The following is a 17,462-nucleotide window of genomic DNA, read 5'->3' on the forward strand; positions in this document are numbered from 1 at the left end:
CGTAAGCCTAAGAATGCCAAATCCTGATCACCTCAACACACCGGGATCGAACCAGTGACCTCCGGACTCATAGGCTGCCTTTCTTCTCATGGGGGGAAGAAGGGGGAAGGAGGGGGGAGAAGGAGGGAAGAAGAGACAAATCAGACCCTTAAACTAAGCTAAACACTCTAAGGAGCATGATAGTGATCAGTGAGTATATTTATGAATTATTACATTTGTCTAACATGGACTGTTGGGGTGCATTTCTCCTTTCCGACATGTCGCCTTTCCGACGTTGACGAACCCTATACCTAACCCTAACCCTAACCTTAACCGCACGCGGAAGCCACTAGTCGGAGTGGTGAGATGTCGGAATGGAAGGAGCACCCCGGACTGTTGTTAGCTTTAAGCCCAAGCTGCACTGCTGCAGACAGCCCAGTACACAATTATACAATCCCAGATCGATCTAAAAACGAATCCACTGTATTCACCAACTCACCAGGTTATTTGAGCATAAAATCGCTTGCTTTACGGTGTTATAAACTGCCTCACAAAGCCTTTAATCCCTTATTTAAATAGACGATGCTAACACGCTAAAGTTAGCATGGTCCTCCCTTGATCAAAGCTGACCAAAAGAAAATCAGGCAGTTTTAACACACAATGTTACATGTGTTTAGTGGTGTTTCTGTGGAAAATAAAAGGCACTTTTACCTGTATGCTGCTAGTACCGTGACCACTGTGACAGATAAAAATCCAGGTCTTAATGTCATCAAAAACATAAAAAACATAAAATCGAAATGTTATTGGGGTCTAACCGGCACCAAGAGCGAGTCATTATTTTCTTGCCGTGCCTATAATTAATTTAGTGGCATATTAGAATAGCATAGAGTTTCAGCCTCCATGTAAACAACAATGGCCACCGTTGAGATTTTAACAGCTTTTCATATAATTCAAAATGGTGGGAGATCTAAAGGTCAGAGGTCAAAAGAGTGTGAAAAGTTGTTCATCATGAGTAGACACATGTGTGTATCGAAGTTTCATGGCTGTAGGTCAAACAGGGCATGAGTTGTACCTGTTCAAATTTGTCATTTTTCAATTGAGTCCTATAGCGCCACCCTTTGATGAATGAGTGTGAGAATTTCGTAGAAGCCGTATGCATGGTTACTATCAATATCAAGACGGATACTATCAATATCAAGACGGAGCCTTGGCTCAGTGCCTGAGCCTGGCCCCGTAAAAAACAAACAAACATAAAATACAACTAATGGCAAGAACAAAAAAAGTTATTTATGATATGACATCCTCGATACAATATAAGTTTAGAGGCGCTCATAGCATTATCACAGACTATTGATGGTGCTGTACTGCAAGAGGAGGAAGCCAATTCCATCTGCCAAACAGTCCAACTGCAAATTAGTTTCTGGAGATGAGTGAATCATACTGTTGGCTGTAGTTTATGGTGGCTTGGGGTAGCCAAAACACTATTTCACAAAAGTACACAAGTAAAGTACACAAATTAGCCATTCCGAAAATAAAGGGAAGGTACGAACTTACACTATTTATTTGTGTCTTTGATGTAACTCAGGACATCAAAAGTAGAAGTAAATGTAGAAATAGAATAATTAGTAGTGCATTTGCCTTGTCACAGGGATGTCAGGCACATCAGGCCCCTCACACAGCACCGTGACAGGGATGTCATTGTACTGGTCATTGTGTCTCCATGGTACAGGTTATTGTCTCCGCCAGGCCGAAAGGCATGGCGAGAGAGTATGTTTTACCCTCCGTCCGTCCGTCCGTCCGTCCGTCCATCCGTGTGTGTGTGTGTGTGTGTCTGTGTCCTGTCCGTGTGTTACCAGCTAATCTCCGGCACCGTTGGCCCGGTCGCTGCGAAACTGTGCACACACACTCCCTGGATGCCAATTCAGAACCTCTAAATTTTTCACATGGGCCTGTTATAGCGCCACCTGGAGGCCGATTTGTGCAAAACCCATTTTTTTTACATTACTCCTACAGATTTTATCCAAACATCATGCAAATCGGTACACAGTATCTCTATAGTCATGTGATCAACACAGATCTGTCCGATTTCCCATATTCCATCCTCATTGGCTAAGGTTCGCTTCCAAAATTAGCAGGATTGGTCCGTTTTGAACAAAATACCTCAAATCATGAACGCAGCTTGCGCTTTCCGTGAAATTTCACGAACACATTCCCACTAGGCCAAGGAAGAAATGCCACCCTTTTTCACATTGGCCTGTTATAGCGCCACGCAGGTCTAATTTAGCAAAACACATTTTTGGAACAAAATGCCTCAAATCATGAATGCAGTGTCCGATTGCCGTGAACAACCTAAGAATAAATGGCACCCTTTTCACATTGCCCTATTATAGCGCCACCAGGAGGCCACAATAACGTACCTGACCTGGCGGAGACCTGTGCTCCGAGGAGCACTTTTTCTAGTTGTGTCTGTATTACTGGTCATTGTGTCTCCATATCATGGTCAGTATGGTCAGTACCATGTTAGTATCATGGTCAGTATCATGTCAAAGGGCTGTGAAAGGGATGTCAGAGAAGACAGAAAACACCATAGATGACAGGGAAGCACCATAGGAAGCACCATACAGTAGATGACAGGGGAGCACCATAGTAAGCGCCATAGAAGATACACCATAGGAAGCACTGTAAAGATGGACGGAGTCCTCTTTAAATACAATGAACGTGTTTATTCACATTAAGGTTGGTGATACAAAATAGCATACGTCTCTGTCTCTGCGTCTGTTTACATGTCATGTCCAGGCTGACTTCCTGTCGGCTTGGCGCCTTGCATTTACCGTAATGCCTGCTCTGGGCCGCAGGCGCATTTGCTACCGTATATGACAAGCACCATAGAAGACAGGAAAGCACCATATGAAGCACCGTAGATAACAGGGAAGCACCATAGTAAGCGCCATAGAAGATGCACCATAGGAAGCACTATAGAAGACAGGGAAGCACCATAGGAAGCTTTGGGATGGAGGTTCTTCCTTGGCTTAGTGGGAATGTGCGTGGGGAGTTTTCCAGCAATCAGGCACTGCGTTCATGATGTGTGGCATTTTGTGCAAAACGGCCACCCCCACAAACTTTGGAAGCCAATCATAGCCAATGGGAGTGTAATATGAGAAATGTGACAGACATGTCTTCATTACATGACTAAAGAGATAATGTAGCCTAGTGACACTATCGAAACGAAAAAAAAAATAAAATCCCCCAAAAACCTGTTAGGAGTACGTTTCAGGCAATTTAAAGTTGATTGGTAGTGACTTTTTTTTGGTCCCTAACATTCATCGAGCTCTGGACTTAGTCAATTTTTTTCCGTTTCGGTAGTGACACTACCGAAACGAAAAAAAAAAAAGAATCCCCAAAAACCTGTTAGGAGTACGTTTCAGGCAATTTAAAGTTGATTGGTAGTGACTTTTTTTTTGGTCCCTAACATTCATCGAGCTCTGGACTTAGTAATTTTTTTTCCGTTTCGGTAGTGACACTACCGAAACGAAAAAAAAAAAGTTCCCCCAAAAACCTGTTAGGAGTACGTTTCAGGCAATTTAAAGTTGATTGGTAGTGACTTTTTTTTTGGTCCCTAACATTCATCGAGCTCTGGACTTAGTAGTTTTTTTTCCGTTTTGGTAGTGACACTACCGAAACGAAAAAAAAATTGTTCCCCCAAAAACCTGTTAGGAGTACGTTTCAGGCAATTTAAAGTTGATTGGTAGTGACTTTTTTTTTGGTCCCTAACATTCATCGAGCTCTGGACTTAGTAATTTTTTTTCCGTTTTGGTAGTGACACAATGGTGTCACTACCGAAACGAAAAAAAAATTGTTCCCCCAAAAAACTGTTAGGAGTACGTTTCAGGCAATTTAAAGTTGATTGGTAGTGACTTTTTTTTTGGTCCCTAACATTCATCGAGCTCTGGACTTAGTAATTTTTTTTCCGTTTTGGTAGTGACACAATGGTGTCACTACCGAAACGAAAAAAAATTTGTTCCCCCAAAAACCTGTTAGGAGTACGTTTCAGGCAATTTAAAGTTGATTGGTAGTGACTTTTTTTTTGGTCCCTAACATTCATCGAGCTCTGGACTTAGTAATGTTTTTTTCCGTTTCGGTAGTGACACTACCGAAACGAAAAAAAAATGTTCCCCCAAAAACCTGTTAGGAGTACGTTTCAGGCAATTTAAAGTTGATTGGTAGTGACTTTTTTTTTGGTCCCTAACATTCATCGAGCTCTGGACTTAGTAATTTTTTTTACGTTTCGGTAGTGTCACTACCGAAACGAAAAAAAAATTGTTCCCCCAAAAACCTGTTAGGAGTACGTTTCAGGCAATTTAAAGTTGATTGGTAGTGACTTTTTTTTGGGTCCCTAACATTCATCGAGCTCTGGACTTAGAATTTTTTTTCCCGTTTCGGTAGTGACACGACCGAAACGAAAAAAACATTGTTCGCCCAAAAACCTGTTAGGAGTACGTTTCAGGCAATTTAAAGTTGATTGGTAGTGACTTTTTTTTTGGTCCCTAACATTCATCGAGCTCTGGACTTAGTAATTTTTTTTCCGTTTTGGTAGTGACACTACCGAAACGAAAAAAAAATTGTTCCCCCAAAAACCTGTTAGGAGTACGTTTCAGGCAATTTAAAGTTGATTGGTAGTGACTTTTTTTTTGGTCCCTAACATTCATCGAGCTCTGGACTTAGTAATTTTTTTTCCGTTTTGGTAGTGACACAATGGTGTCACTACCGAAACGAAAAAAAAATTGTTCCCCCAAAAACCTGTTAGGAGTACGTTTCAGGCAATTTAAAGTTGATTGGTAGTGACTTTTTTTTTGGTCCCTAACATTCATCGAGCTCTGGACTTAGTAATTTTTTTTCCGTTTTGGTAGTGACACAATGGTGTCACTACCGAAACGAAAAAAAAATTGTTCCCCCAAAAACCTGTTAGGAGTACGTTTCAGGCAATTTAAAGTTGATTGGTAGTGACTTTTTTTTTGGTCCCTAACATTCATCGAGCTCTGGACTTAGTAATGTTTTTTTCCGTTTCGGTAGTGACACTACCGAAACGGAAAAAAAAATTGTTCCCCCAAAAACCTGTTAGGAGTACGTTTCAGGCAATTTAAAGTTGATTGGTAGTGACTTTTTTTTGGGTCCCTAACATTCATCGAGCTCTGGACTTAGAATTTTTTTTCCCGTTTCGGTAGTGACACGACCGAAACGAAAAAAACATTGTTCGCCCAAAAACCTGTTAGGAGTACGTTTCAGGCAATTTAAAGTTGATTGGTAGTGACTTTTTTTTTGGTCCCTAACATTCATCGAGCTCTGGACTTAGTAATTTTTTTTCCGTTTCGGTAGTGTCACTACCGAAACGAAAAAAAAAATGTTGCCCCAAAAACCTGTTAGGAGTACGTTTCAGGCAATTTAAAGTTGATTGGTAGTGAATTTTTTTTGGTCCCTAACATTCATCAAGCTCTGGACTTAGTAATTTTTTTTCCGTTTCGGTAGTGTCACTACCGAAACGAAAAAAAAAAAAGTTCCCCCAAAAACCTGTTAGGAGTACGTTTCAGGCAATTTAAAGTTGATTGGTAGTGACTTTTTTTTTGGTCCATAACATTCATCGAGCTCTAGACTTTTTTTTTTCCGTTTTGGTAGTGACACAGCATTTTTGGTCATTTTTCGTCACCAGCATTTTTTCGTCACCAGCATTTTTTGTCATTTTTCGTCACCAGCATTTTTTCGTCACTAGCATTTTTCGTCATTTTTCGTCACCAGCATTTTTCGTCATTTTTCGTCACCAGCATTTTTTCGTCACCAGCATTTTTCGTCATTTTTTGTCACCAGCATTTTTTCGTCACCAGCATTTTTCGTCATTTTTCGTCACCAGCATTTTCCGTCTTTTTTCGTCACCAGCATTTTTTCGTCACCAGCATTTTTCGTCATTTTTCGTCACCAGCATTTTTTCGTCACAAGCATTTTTCGTCATTTTTCGTCACCAGCATTTTTTCGTCACCAGCATTTTTGGCCATTTTTTTTTTCGTCACCAGCATTTTTCGTCATTTTTCGTCACCAGCATTTTTTTGTCACCAGCATTTTTTTCGTCACCAGCATTTTTCGTCATTTTTCGTCACCAGCATTTTTCGTCATTTTTCGTCACCAGCAATTTTTCGTCACCAGCATTTTTCGTCATTTTTCGTCACCAGCATTTTTTCGTCACCAGCATTTTTCGTCATTTTTCGTCACCAGCATTTTTTCGTCACCAGCATTTTTCGTCATTTTTCGTCACCAGCATTTTTTCGTCACCAGCATTTTTGGTCATTTTTCGTCACCAGCATTTTTTCGTCACCAGCATTTTTTGTCATTTTTCGTCACCAGCATTTTTCGTCATTTTTCGTCACCAGCATTTTTCGTCATTTTTCGTCACCAGCATTTTTGGTCATTTTTCGTCACCAGCATTTTTTCGTCACCAGCATTTTTCGTCATTTTTCGTCACCAGCATTTTTTTGTCACCAGCATTTTTTTCGTCACCAGCATTTTTCGTCACCAGCATTTTTCGTCATTTTTCGTCACCAGCATTTTTCGTCATTTTTCGTCACCAGCATTTTTCGTCATTTTTCGTCACCAGCATTTTTTCGTCACCAGCATTTTTCGTCATTTTTCGTCACCAGCATTTTTGGTCATTTTTCGTCACCAGCATTTTTTCGTCACCAGCATTTTTCGTCATTCTTTGTCACCAGCATTTTTTCGTCACCAGCATTTTTCGTCATTTTTCGTCACCAGCACTTTTTCGTCACCAGCATTTTTGGTCATTTTTTGTCACCAGCATTTTTTCGTCACCAGCATTTTTGGTCATTTTTCGTCACCAGCATTTTTTCGTCACCAGCATTTTTCGTCATTGTTCGTCACCAGCATTTTTTCGTCACCAGCATTTTTCGTCATTTTTCGTCACCAGCATTTTTTCGTAACCAGCATTTTTTGTCATTTTTCGTCACCAGCATTTTTTCGTCACAAGCATTTTTCGTCATTTTTCGTCACCAGCATTTTTTCGTCACCAGCATTTTTCGTCATTTTTTTTTTCGTCACCAACATTTTTCGTCATTTTTCGTCACCAGCATTTTTCGTCATTTTTCGTCACCAGCATTTTTTCGTCACCAGCATTTTTCGTCATTTTTCGTCACCAGCATTTTTTCGTCACCAGCATTTTTCGTCATTTTTCGTCACCAGCATTTTTCGTCATTTTTCGTCACCAGCATTTTTCGTCATTTTTCGTCACCAGCATTTTTTCGTCATTTTTCGTCACCAGCATTTTTTCGTCATTTTTCGTCACCAGCATTTTTTCGTCACCAGCATTTTTCGTCATTTTTCGTCACCAGCATTTTTCGTTATTTTTCGTCTCTGGAAATTTTTCGTCACCAGCATTTTTCGTCACCAGCATTTTTTCGTCACCAGCATTTTTCGTCACCAGCATTTTTCTTCACCAGCATTTTTTCATCACCAGCATTTTTCGCCATTTTTCGTCACCAGCATTTTTTCGTCACCAGCATTTTTCGTCATTTTTCGTCACCAGCATTTTTCGTCACTAGCATTTTTCGTCATTTTTCGTCACCAGCATTTTTTCGTCACCAGCATTTTTCGTCACCAGCATTTTTTCGTCACGAGCATTTTTCGTCATTTTTCGTCACCAGCATTTTTCGTCATTTTTCGTCACCAGCATTTTTTCGTCACCAGCATTTTTCGTCATTTTTCGTCACCAGCATTTTTCGTCATTTTTCTTCACCAGCATTTTTTCGTCACCAGCATTTTTCGTCATTTTTTGTCACCAGCATTTTTTCGTCACCAGCATTTTTCGTCATTTTTCGTCACCAGCATTTTTGGTCATTTTTCGTCACCAGCATTTTTCGTCATTTTTCGTCACCAGCATTTTTTTGTCACCAGCATTTTTTTCGTCACCAGCATTTTTCGTCATTTTTCGTCACCAGCATTTTTCGTCATTTTTCGTCACCAGCATTTTTTCGTCACCAGCATTTTTCGTCATTCTTTGTCACCAGCATTTTTCGTCATTGTTCGTCACCAGCATTTTTTCGTCACCAGCATTTTTCGTCATTTTTCGTCACCAGCATTTTTTCGTAACCAGCATTTTTTGTCATTTTTCGTCACCAGCATTTTTTCGTCACAAGCATTTTTCGTCATTTTTCTTCACCAGCATTTTTTCGTCACCAGCATTTTTGGTCATTTTTTTTTTCGTCACCAACATTTTTCGTCATTTTTCGTCACCAGCATTTTTCGTCATTTTTCGTCACCAGCATTTTTTCGTCACCAGCATTTTTCGTCATTTTTCGTCACCAGCATTTTTTCGTCACCAGCATTTTTCGTCATTTTTCGTCACCAGCATTTTTCGTCATTTTTCGTCACCAGCATTTTTCGTCATTTTTCGTCACCAGCATTTTTTCGTAATTTTTCGTCACCAGCATTTTTTCGTCATTTCTCGTCACCAGCATTTTTTCGTCACCAGCATTTTTCGTCATTTTTCGTCACCAGCATTTTTTCGTCACCAGCATTTTTCGTCATTTTTCGTCACCAGCATTTTTTGTCATTTTTCGTCACCAGTATTTTTTCGTCACCAGCATTTTTCGTAATTTTTCGTCACCAGCATTTTTTTGTCACCAGCATTTTTTCGTCACCAGCATTTTTTGTCATTTTTCGTCACCAGCATTTTTCGTCATTTTTTGTCACCAGCATCTTTTCGTCACCAGCATTTTTTCGTCACTAGCATTTTTTCGTCACCAGCATTTTTTCGTCACCAGCATTTTTTCGTCACCAGCATTTTTTCGTCACCAGCATTTTTTGTCATTTTTCGTCACCAGCATTTTTCGTTATTTTTCGTCTCTGGAAATTTTTCGTCACCAGCATTTTTCGTCACTAGCATTTTTTCGTCACCAGCATTTTTCGTCATTTTTCGTCACCAGCATTTTTCTTCATTTTTCGTCACCAGCATTTTTTCGTCACCAGCATTTTTCGTTATTTTTCGTCACCAGCATTTTTTCGTCACCAGCATTTTTCGTCACCAGCATTTTTCGTCACCAGCATTTTTCTTCACCAGCATTTTTTCGTCACCATCATTTTTCGTCATTTTTCGTCACCAGCATTTTTTCGTCACCAGCATTTTTCGTCATTTTTCGTCACCAGCATTTTTCGTCACCAGCATTTTTTGTCATTTTTCGTCACCAGTATTTTTTCGTCACCAGCATTTTTCGTAATTTTTCGTCACCAGCATTTTTTTGTCACCAGCATTTTTTCGTCACCAGCATTTTTTGTCATTTTTCGTCACCAGCATTTTTCGTCATTTTTCGTCACCAGCATCTTTTCGTCACCAGCATTTTTTCGTCACTAGCATTTTTTCGTCACCAGCATTTTTTCGTCACCAGCATTTTTTCGTCACCAGCATTTTTTCGTCACCAGCATTTTTTGTCATTTTTCGTCACCAGCATTTTTCGTCACCAGCATTTTTTGTCATTTTTCGTCACCAGCATTTTTTCGTCACCAGCATTTTTCGTCATTTTTCGTCACCAGCATTTTTGGTCATTTTTCGTCACCAGCATTTTTTCGTCACCAGCATTTTTCGTCATTCTTTGTCACCAGCATTTTTTCGTCACCAGCATTTTTCGTCATTTTTCGTCACCAGCACTTTTTCGTCACCAGCATTTTTGGTCATTTTTTGTCACCAGCATTTTTTCGTCACCAGCATTTTTGGTCATTTTTCGTCACCAGCATTTTTTCGTCACCAGCATTTTTCGTCATTGTTCGTCACCAGCATTTTTTCGTCACCAGCATTTTTCGTCATTTTTCGTCACCAGCATTTTTTCGTAACCAGCATTTTTTGTCATTTTTCGTCACCAGCATTTTTTCGTCACAAGCATTTTTCGTCATTTTTCGTCACCAGCATTTTTTCGTCACCAGCATTTTTCGTCATTTTTTTTTTCGTCACCAACATTTTTCGTCATTTTTCGTCACCAGCATTTTTCGTCATTTTTCGTCACCAGCATTTTTTCGTCACCAGCATTTTTCGTCATTTTTCGTCACCAGCATTTTTTCGTCACCAGCATTTTTCGTCATTTTTCGTCACCAGCATTTTTCGTCATTTTTCGTCACCAGCATTTTTCGTCATTTTTCGTCACCAGCATTTTTTCGTCATTTTTCGTCACCAGCATTTTTTCGTCATTTTTCGTCACCAGCATTTTTTCGTCACCAGCATTTTTCGTCATTTTTCGTCACCAGCATTTTTCGTTATTTTTCGTCTCTGGAAATTTTTCGTCACCAGCATTTTTCGTCACCAGCATTTTTTCGTCACCAGCATTTTTCGTCACCAGCATTTTTCTTCACCAGCATTTTTTCGTCACCAGCATTTTTCGCCATTTTTCGTCACCAGCATTTTTTCGTCACCAGCATTTTTCGTCATTTTTCGTCACCAGCATTTTTCGTCACTAGCATTTTTCGTCATTTTTCGTCACCAGCATTTTTTCGTCACCAGCATTTTTCGTCACCAGCATTTTTTCGTCACGAGCATTTTTCGTCATTTTTCGTCACCAGCATTTTTCGTCATTTTTCGTCACCAGCATTTTTTCGTCACCAGCATTTTTCGTCATTTTTTGTCACCAGCATTTTTCGTCATTTTTCTTCACCAGCATTTTTTCGTCACCAGCATTTTTCGTCATTTTTTGTAACCAGCATTTTTTCGTCACCAGCATTTTTCGTCATTTTTCGTCACCAGCATTTTTGGTCATTTTTCGTCACCAGCATTTTTCGTCATTTTTCGTCACCAGCATTTTTTTGTCACCAGCATTTTTTTCGTCACCAGCATTTTTCGTCATTTTTCGTCACCAGCATTTTTCGTCATTTTTCGTCACCAGCATTTTTTCGTCACCAGCATTTTTCGTCATTCTTTGTCACCAGCATTTTTCGTCATTGTTCGTCACCAGCATTTTTTCGTCACCAGCATTTTTCGTCATTTTTCGTCACCAGCATTTTTTCGTAACCAGCATTTTTTGTCATTTTTCGTCACCAGCATTTTTTCGTCACAAGCATTTTTCGTCATTTTTCTTCACCAGCATTTTTTCGTCACCAGCATTTTTGGTCATTTTTTTTTTCGTCACCAACATTTTTCGTCATTTTTCGTCACCAGCATTTTTCGTCATTTTTCGTCACCAGCATTTTTTCGTCACCAGCATTTTTCGTCATTTTTCGTCACCAGCATTTTTTCGTCACCAGCATTTTTCGTCATTTTCGTCACCAGCATTTTTCGTCATTTTTCGTCACCAGCATTTTTCGTCATTTTTCGTCACCAGCATTTTTTCGTAATTTTTCGTCACCAGCATTTTTTCGTCATTTCTCGTCACCAGCATTTTTTCGTCACCAGCATTTTTCGTCATTTTTCGTCACCAGCATTTTTTCGTCACCAGCATTTTTCGTCATTTTTCGTCACCAGCATTTTTCGTCACCAGCATTTTTTGTCATTTTTCGTCACCAGTATTTTTTCGTCACCAGCATTTTTCGTAATTTTTCGTCACCAGCATTTTTTTGTCACCAGCATTTTTTCGTCACCAGCATTTTTTGTCATTTTTCGTCACCAGCATTTTTCGTCATTTTTCGTCACCAGCATCTTTTCGTCACCAGCATTTTTTCGTCACTAGCATTTTTTCGTCACCAGCATTTTTTCGTCACCAGCATTTTTTCGTCACCAGCATTTTTTTGTCACCAGCATTTATTGTCATTTTTCGTCACCAGCATTTTTCGTTATTTTTCGTCTCTGGAAATTTTTCGTCACCAGCATTTTTCGTCACCAGCATTTTTTCGTCACCAGCATTTTTCGTCATTTTTCGTCACCAGCATTTTTCTTCATTTTTCGTCACCAGCATTTTTTCGTCACCAGCATTTTTCGTTATTTTTCGTCACCAGCATTTTTTCGTCACCAGCATTTTTCGTCACCAGCATTTTTCGTCACCAGCATTTTTCTTCACCAGCATTTTTTCGTCACCATCATTTTTCGTCATTTTTCGTCACCAGCATTTTTTCGTCACCAGCATTTTTCGTCATTTTTCGTCACCAGCATTTTTCGTCACCAGCATTTTTTGTCATTTTTCGTCACCAGTATTTTTTCGTCACCAGCATTTTTCGTAATTTTTCGTCACCAGCATTTTTTTGTCACCAGCATTTTTTCGTCACCAGCATTTTTTGTCATTTTTCGTCACCAGCATTTTTCGTCATTTTTCGTCACCAGCATCTTTTCGTCACCAGCATTTTTTCGTCACTAGCATTTTTTCGTCACCAGCATTTTTTCGTCACCAGCATTTTTTCGTCACCAGCATTTTTTCGTCACCAGCATTTTTTGTCATTTTTCGTCACCAGCATTTTTCGTCACCAGCATTTTTTGTCATTTTTCGTCACCAGCATTTTTTCGTCACCAGCATTTTTCGTAATTTTTCGTCACCAGCATTTTTTCGTCACCAGCATTTTTTCGTCACCAGCATTTTTTGTCATTTTTCGTCACCAGCATTTTTCGTCATTTTTCGTCACCAGCATCTTTTCGTCACCAGCATTTTTTCGTCACTAGCATTTTTTCGTCACCAGCATTTTATCGTCACCAGCATTTTTTCGTCACCAGCATTTTTTGTCATTTTTCGTCACCAGCATTTTCGTCATTTTTCGTCACCAGCATTTTTTCGTCACCAGCATTTTTCGTCATTTTTCGTCACCAGCATTTTTTCGTCACTAGCATTTTTCGTCATTTTTCGTCACCAGCATTTTTCGTCATTTTTCGTCACCAGCATGTTTGGTCATTTTTCGTCACCAGCATTTTTTCGTCACCAGCATTTTTGGTCATTTTTCGTCACCAGCATTTTTTCGTCACCAGCATTTTTCGTCATTTTTCGTCACCAGCATTTTTCGTCATTTTTCGTCACCAGCATTTTTCGTCATTTTTCGTCACCAGCATGTTTGGTCATTTTTCGTCACCAGCATTTTTCGTCATTTTTCGTCACCAACATTTTTCGTCATTTTTCGTCACCAGCATTTTTTCGTCACCAGCATTTTTGGTCATTTTTCGTCACCAGCATTTTTCGTCATTTTTCGTCACCAGCATTTTTTTGTCACCAGCATTTTTTTCGTCACCAGCATTTTTCGTCATTTTTCGTCACCAGCATTTTTCGTCATTTTTCGTCACCAGCATTTTTCGTCATTTTTCGTCACCAGCATTTTTTTGTCACCAGCATTTTTCGTCATTTTTCGTCACCAGCATTTTTCGTCATTTTTCGTCACCAGCATTTTTTCGTCACCAGCATTTTTCGTCATTTTTTGTCACCAGCATTTTTTCGTCACCAGCATTTTTCGTCATTTTTCGTCACCAGCATTTTTGGTCATTTTTCGTCACCAGCATTTTTCGTCATTTTTCGTCACCAGCATTTTTTTGTCACCAGCATTTTTTTCGTCACCAGCATTTTTCGTCATTTTTCGTCACCAGCATTTTTCGTCATTTTTCGTCACCAGCATTTTTCGTCATTTTTCGTCACCAGCATTTTTTCGTCACCAGCATTTTTCGTCATTTTTTGTCACCAGCATTTTTTCGTCACCAGCATTTTTCGTCATTTTTCGTCACCAGCATTTTTTCGTCACCAGCATTTTTCGTCATTTTTCGTCACCAGCATTTTTGGTCATTTTTCGTCACCAGCATTTTTCGTCATTTTTCGTCACCAGCATTTTTTTGTCACCAGCATTTTTTTCGTCACCAGCATTTTTCGTCATTTTTCGTCACCAGCATTTTTCGTCATTTTTCGTCACCAGCATTTTTCGTCATTTTTCGTCACCAGCATTTTTTCGTCACCAGCATTTTTCGTCATTTTTCGTCACCAGCATTTTTTCGTCACCAGCATTTTTGGTCATTTTTTTTTTCGTCACCAACATTTTTCGTCATTTTTCGTCACCAGCATTTTTCGTCATTTTTCGTCACCAGCATTTTTTTGTCACCAGCATTTTTTTCGTCACCAGCATTTTTCGTCATTTTTCGTCACCAGCATTTTTCGTCATTTTTCGTCACCAGCATTTTTCGTCATTTTTCGTCACCAGCATTTTTTCGTCACCAGCATTTTTCGTCATTTTTCGTCACCAGCATTTTTCGTCATTTTTCGTCACCAGCATTTTTTCGTCACCAGCATTTTTCGTCATTTTTTGTCACCAGCATTTTTTCGTCACCAGCATTTTTCGTCATTTTTCGTCACCAGCATTTTTTCGTCACCAGCATTTTTCGTCATTTTTCGTCACCAGCATTTTTCGTCATTTTTCGTCACCAGCATTTTTCGTCATTTTTCGTCACCAGCATTTTTTCGTCACCAGCATTTTTGGTCATTTTTCGTCACCAGCATTTTTTCGTCACCAGCATTTTTCGTCATTTTTCGTCACCAGCATTTTTTTGTCACCAGCATTTTTTTGTCACCAGCATTTTTTTCGTCACCAGCATTTTTCGTCATTTTTCGTCACCAGCATTTTTCGTCATTTTTCGTCACCAGCATTTTTTTGTCACCAGCATTTTTTTGTCACCAGCATTTTTTTCGTCACCAGCATTTTTCGTCATTTTTCGTCACCAGCATTTTTCGTCATTTTTCGTCACCAGCATTTTTCGTCATTTTTCGTCACCAGCATTTTTCGTCATTTTTCGTCACCAGCATTTTTTCGTCACCAGCATTTTTGGTCATTTTTCGTCACCAGCATTTTTCGTCATTTTTCGTCACCAGCATTTTTTTGTCACCAGCATTTTTTTCGTCACCAGCATTTTTCGTCATTTTTCGTCACCAGCATTTTTCGTCATTTTTCGTCACCAGCATTTTTTCGTCACCAGCATTTTTCGTCATTTTTCGTCACCAGCATTTTTTCGTCACCAGCATTTTTCGTCATTTTTCGTCACCAGCATTTTTTCGTCACCAGCATTTTTCGTCATTTTTCGTCACCAGCATTTTTTCGTCACCAGCATTTTTGGTAATTTTTCGTCACCAGCATTTTTTCGTCACCAGCATTTTTTGTCATTTTTCGTCACCAGCATTTTTTCGTCACCAGCATTTTTGGTCATTTTTCGTCACCAGCATTTTTTTGTCACCAGCATTTTTTGTCATTTTTCGTCACCAGCATTTTTTCGTAACCAGCATTTTTTGTCATTTTTCGTCACCAGCATTTTTTCGTCACAAGCATTTTTCGTCATTTTTCGTCACCAGCATTTTTTCGTCACCAGCATTTTTGGTCATTTTTTTTTTCGTCACCAGCATTTTTCGTCATTTTTCGTCACCAGCATTTTTTTGTCACCAGCATTTTTTTCGTCACCAGCTTTTTTCGTCATTTTTCGTCACCAGCATTTTTCGTCATTTTTCGTCACCAGCATTTTTTCGTCACCAGCATTTTTCGTCATTTTTCGTCACCAGCATTTTTTCGTCACCAGCATTTTTCGTCATTTTTCGTCACCAGCATTTTTGGTCATTTTTCGTCACCAGCATTTTTTCGTCATTTTTCGTCACCAGCATTTTTTCGTCACCAGCATTTTTCGTCATTTTTCGTCACCAGCATTTTACGTCATTTTTCGTCACCAGCATTTTTTCGTCACCAGCATTTTTCGTCATTTTTCGTCACCAGCATTTTTTCGTCACCAGCATTTTTCGTCATTTTTCATCACCAGCATTTTTTCGTCACCAGCATTTTTCGTCATTTTTCGTCACCAGCATTTTTTCGTCACCAGCATTTTTCGTCATTTTTCGTCACCAGCATTTTTTCGTCACCAGCATTTTTTGTCATTTTTCGTCAGCAGCATTTTTTCGTCACCAGCATTTTTCGTCATTTTTCGTCACCAGCATTTTTTCGTCACGAGCATTTTTCGTCATTTTTCGTCACCAGCATTTTTGGTCATTTTTCGTCACCAGCATTTTTTCGTCACCAGCATTTTTGGTCATTTTTTTTTTCGTTACCAGCATTTTTCGTCATTTTTCGTCACCAGCATTTTTTTGTCACCAGCATTTTTTTCGTCACCAGCATTTTTCGTCATTTTTCGTCACCAGCATTTTTCGTCATTTTTCGTCATTTTTCGTCACCAGCATTTTTTCGTCACCAGCATTTTTCGTCACCAGCATTTTTTCGTCACCAGCATTTTTCGCCATTTTTCGTCACCAGCATTTTTCGTCATTTTTCGTCACCAGCATTTTTGGTCATTTTTCGTCACCAGCATTTTTTCGTCATTTTTCGTCACCAGCATTTTTTGTCACCAGCATTTTTTCGTCACCAGCATTTTTCGTCATTTTACGTCACCAGCATTTTACGTCATTTTACGTCATTTTTCGTCATTTTTCGTCACCAGCATTTTTCGTCACCAGCATTTTTTGTCATTTTTCGTCACCAGCATTTTTTCGTCACCAGCATTTTTCGTAATTTTTCGTCACCAGCATTTTTTGTCACCAGCATTTTTTCGTCACCAGCATTTTTCGTCATTTTTCGTCACCAGCATTTTTCGTCACCAGCATTTTTTCGTCACCAGCATTTTTTGTCATTTTTCGTCACCAGCATTTTTTCTTATTTTTCGTCACCAGCATTTTTTCGTCACCAGCATTTTTTAGTCACCAGCATTTTTCGTCACCAGCATTTTTCGTCTTTTTTCGTCACCAGCATTTTTTAGTCACCAGCATTTTTCGTCATTTTTCGTCAACAGCATTTTTTCTTCACCAGCATTTTTTGTCATTTTTCGTCACCAGCATTTTTTCGTCACCAGCATTTTTCGTCATTTTTCGTCACCAGCATTTTTCGTCACCAGCATTTTTTGTCATTTTTCGTCACCAGCATTTTTTTGTCACCAGCATTTTTCGTCATTTTTCGTCACCAGCATTTTTCGTCACCAGCATTTTTTTGTCACCAGCATTTTTTCGTCACCAGCATTTTTCGTCATTTTTCGTCACCAGCATTTTTTCGTCATTTTTCGTCACCAGCATTTTTCGTCATTTTTCGTCACCAGCATTTTTCGTCATTTTTCGTCACCAGCATTTTTTTCGTCACCAGCATTTTTCGTAATTTTTCGTCACCAGTATTTTTGTCATTTTTCGTCACCAGCATTTTTTGTCATTTTTCGTCACCAGCATTTTTTCGTCACCAGCATTTTTCGTCATTTTTCGTCACCAGCATTTTTTCGTCACCAGCATTTTTCGTCATTTTTCGTCACCAGCATTCTTTCGTCACCAGCATTTTTCGTCACCAGCATTTTTCGTCATTTTTCGTCACCAGCATTTTTTCGTCACCAGCATTTTTCGTCATTTTTCGTCACCAGCATTTTTCGTCACTTGCTGGTGACGAAAAATGCAAAAATGCAAAATGCAAAAAATTACTAAGTCCAGAGCTTGATAAATGTTAGGGACCGAAATAAAAGTCACTACCAATCAACTTTAAATTGCCTGAAA

This window comes from Gymnoscopelus microlampas, assembly GCF_963454915.1.
Source record: "Gymnoscopelus microlampas genome assembly, chromosome: 7".
NCBI classification, from domain to species: domain Eukaryota; kingdom Metazoa; phylum Chordata; class Actinopteri; order Myctophiformes; family Myctophidae; genus Gymnoscopelus; species Gymnoscopelus microlampas.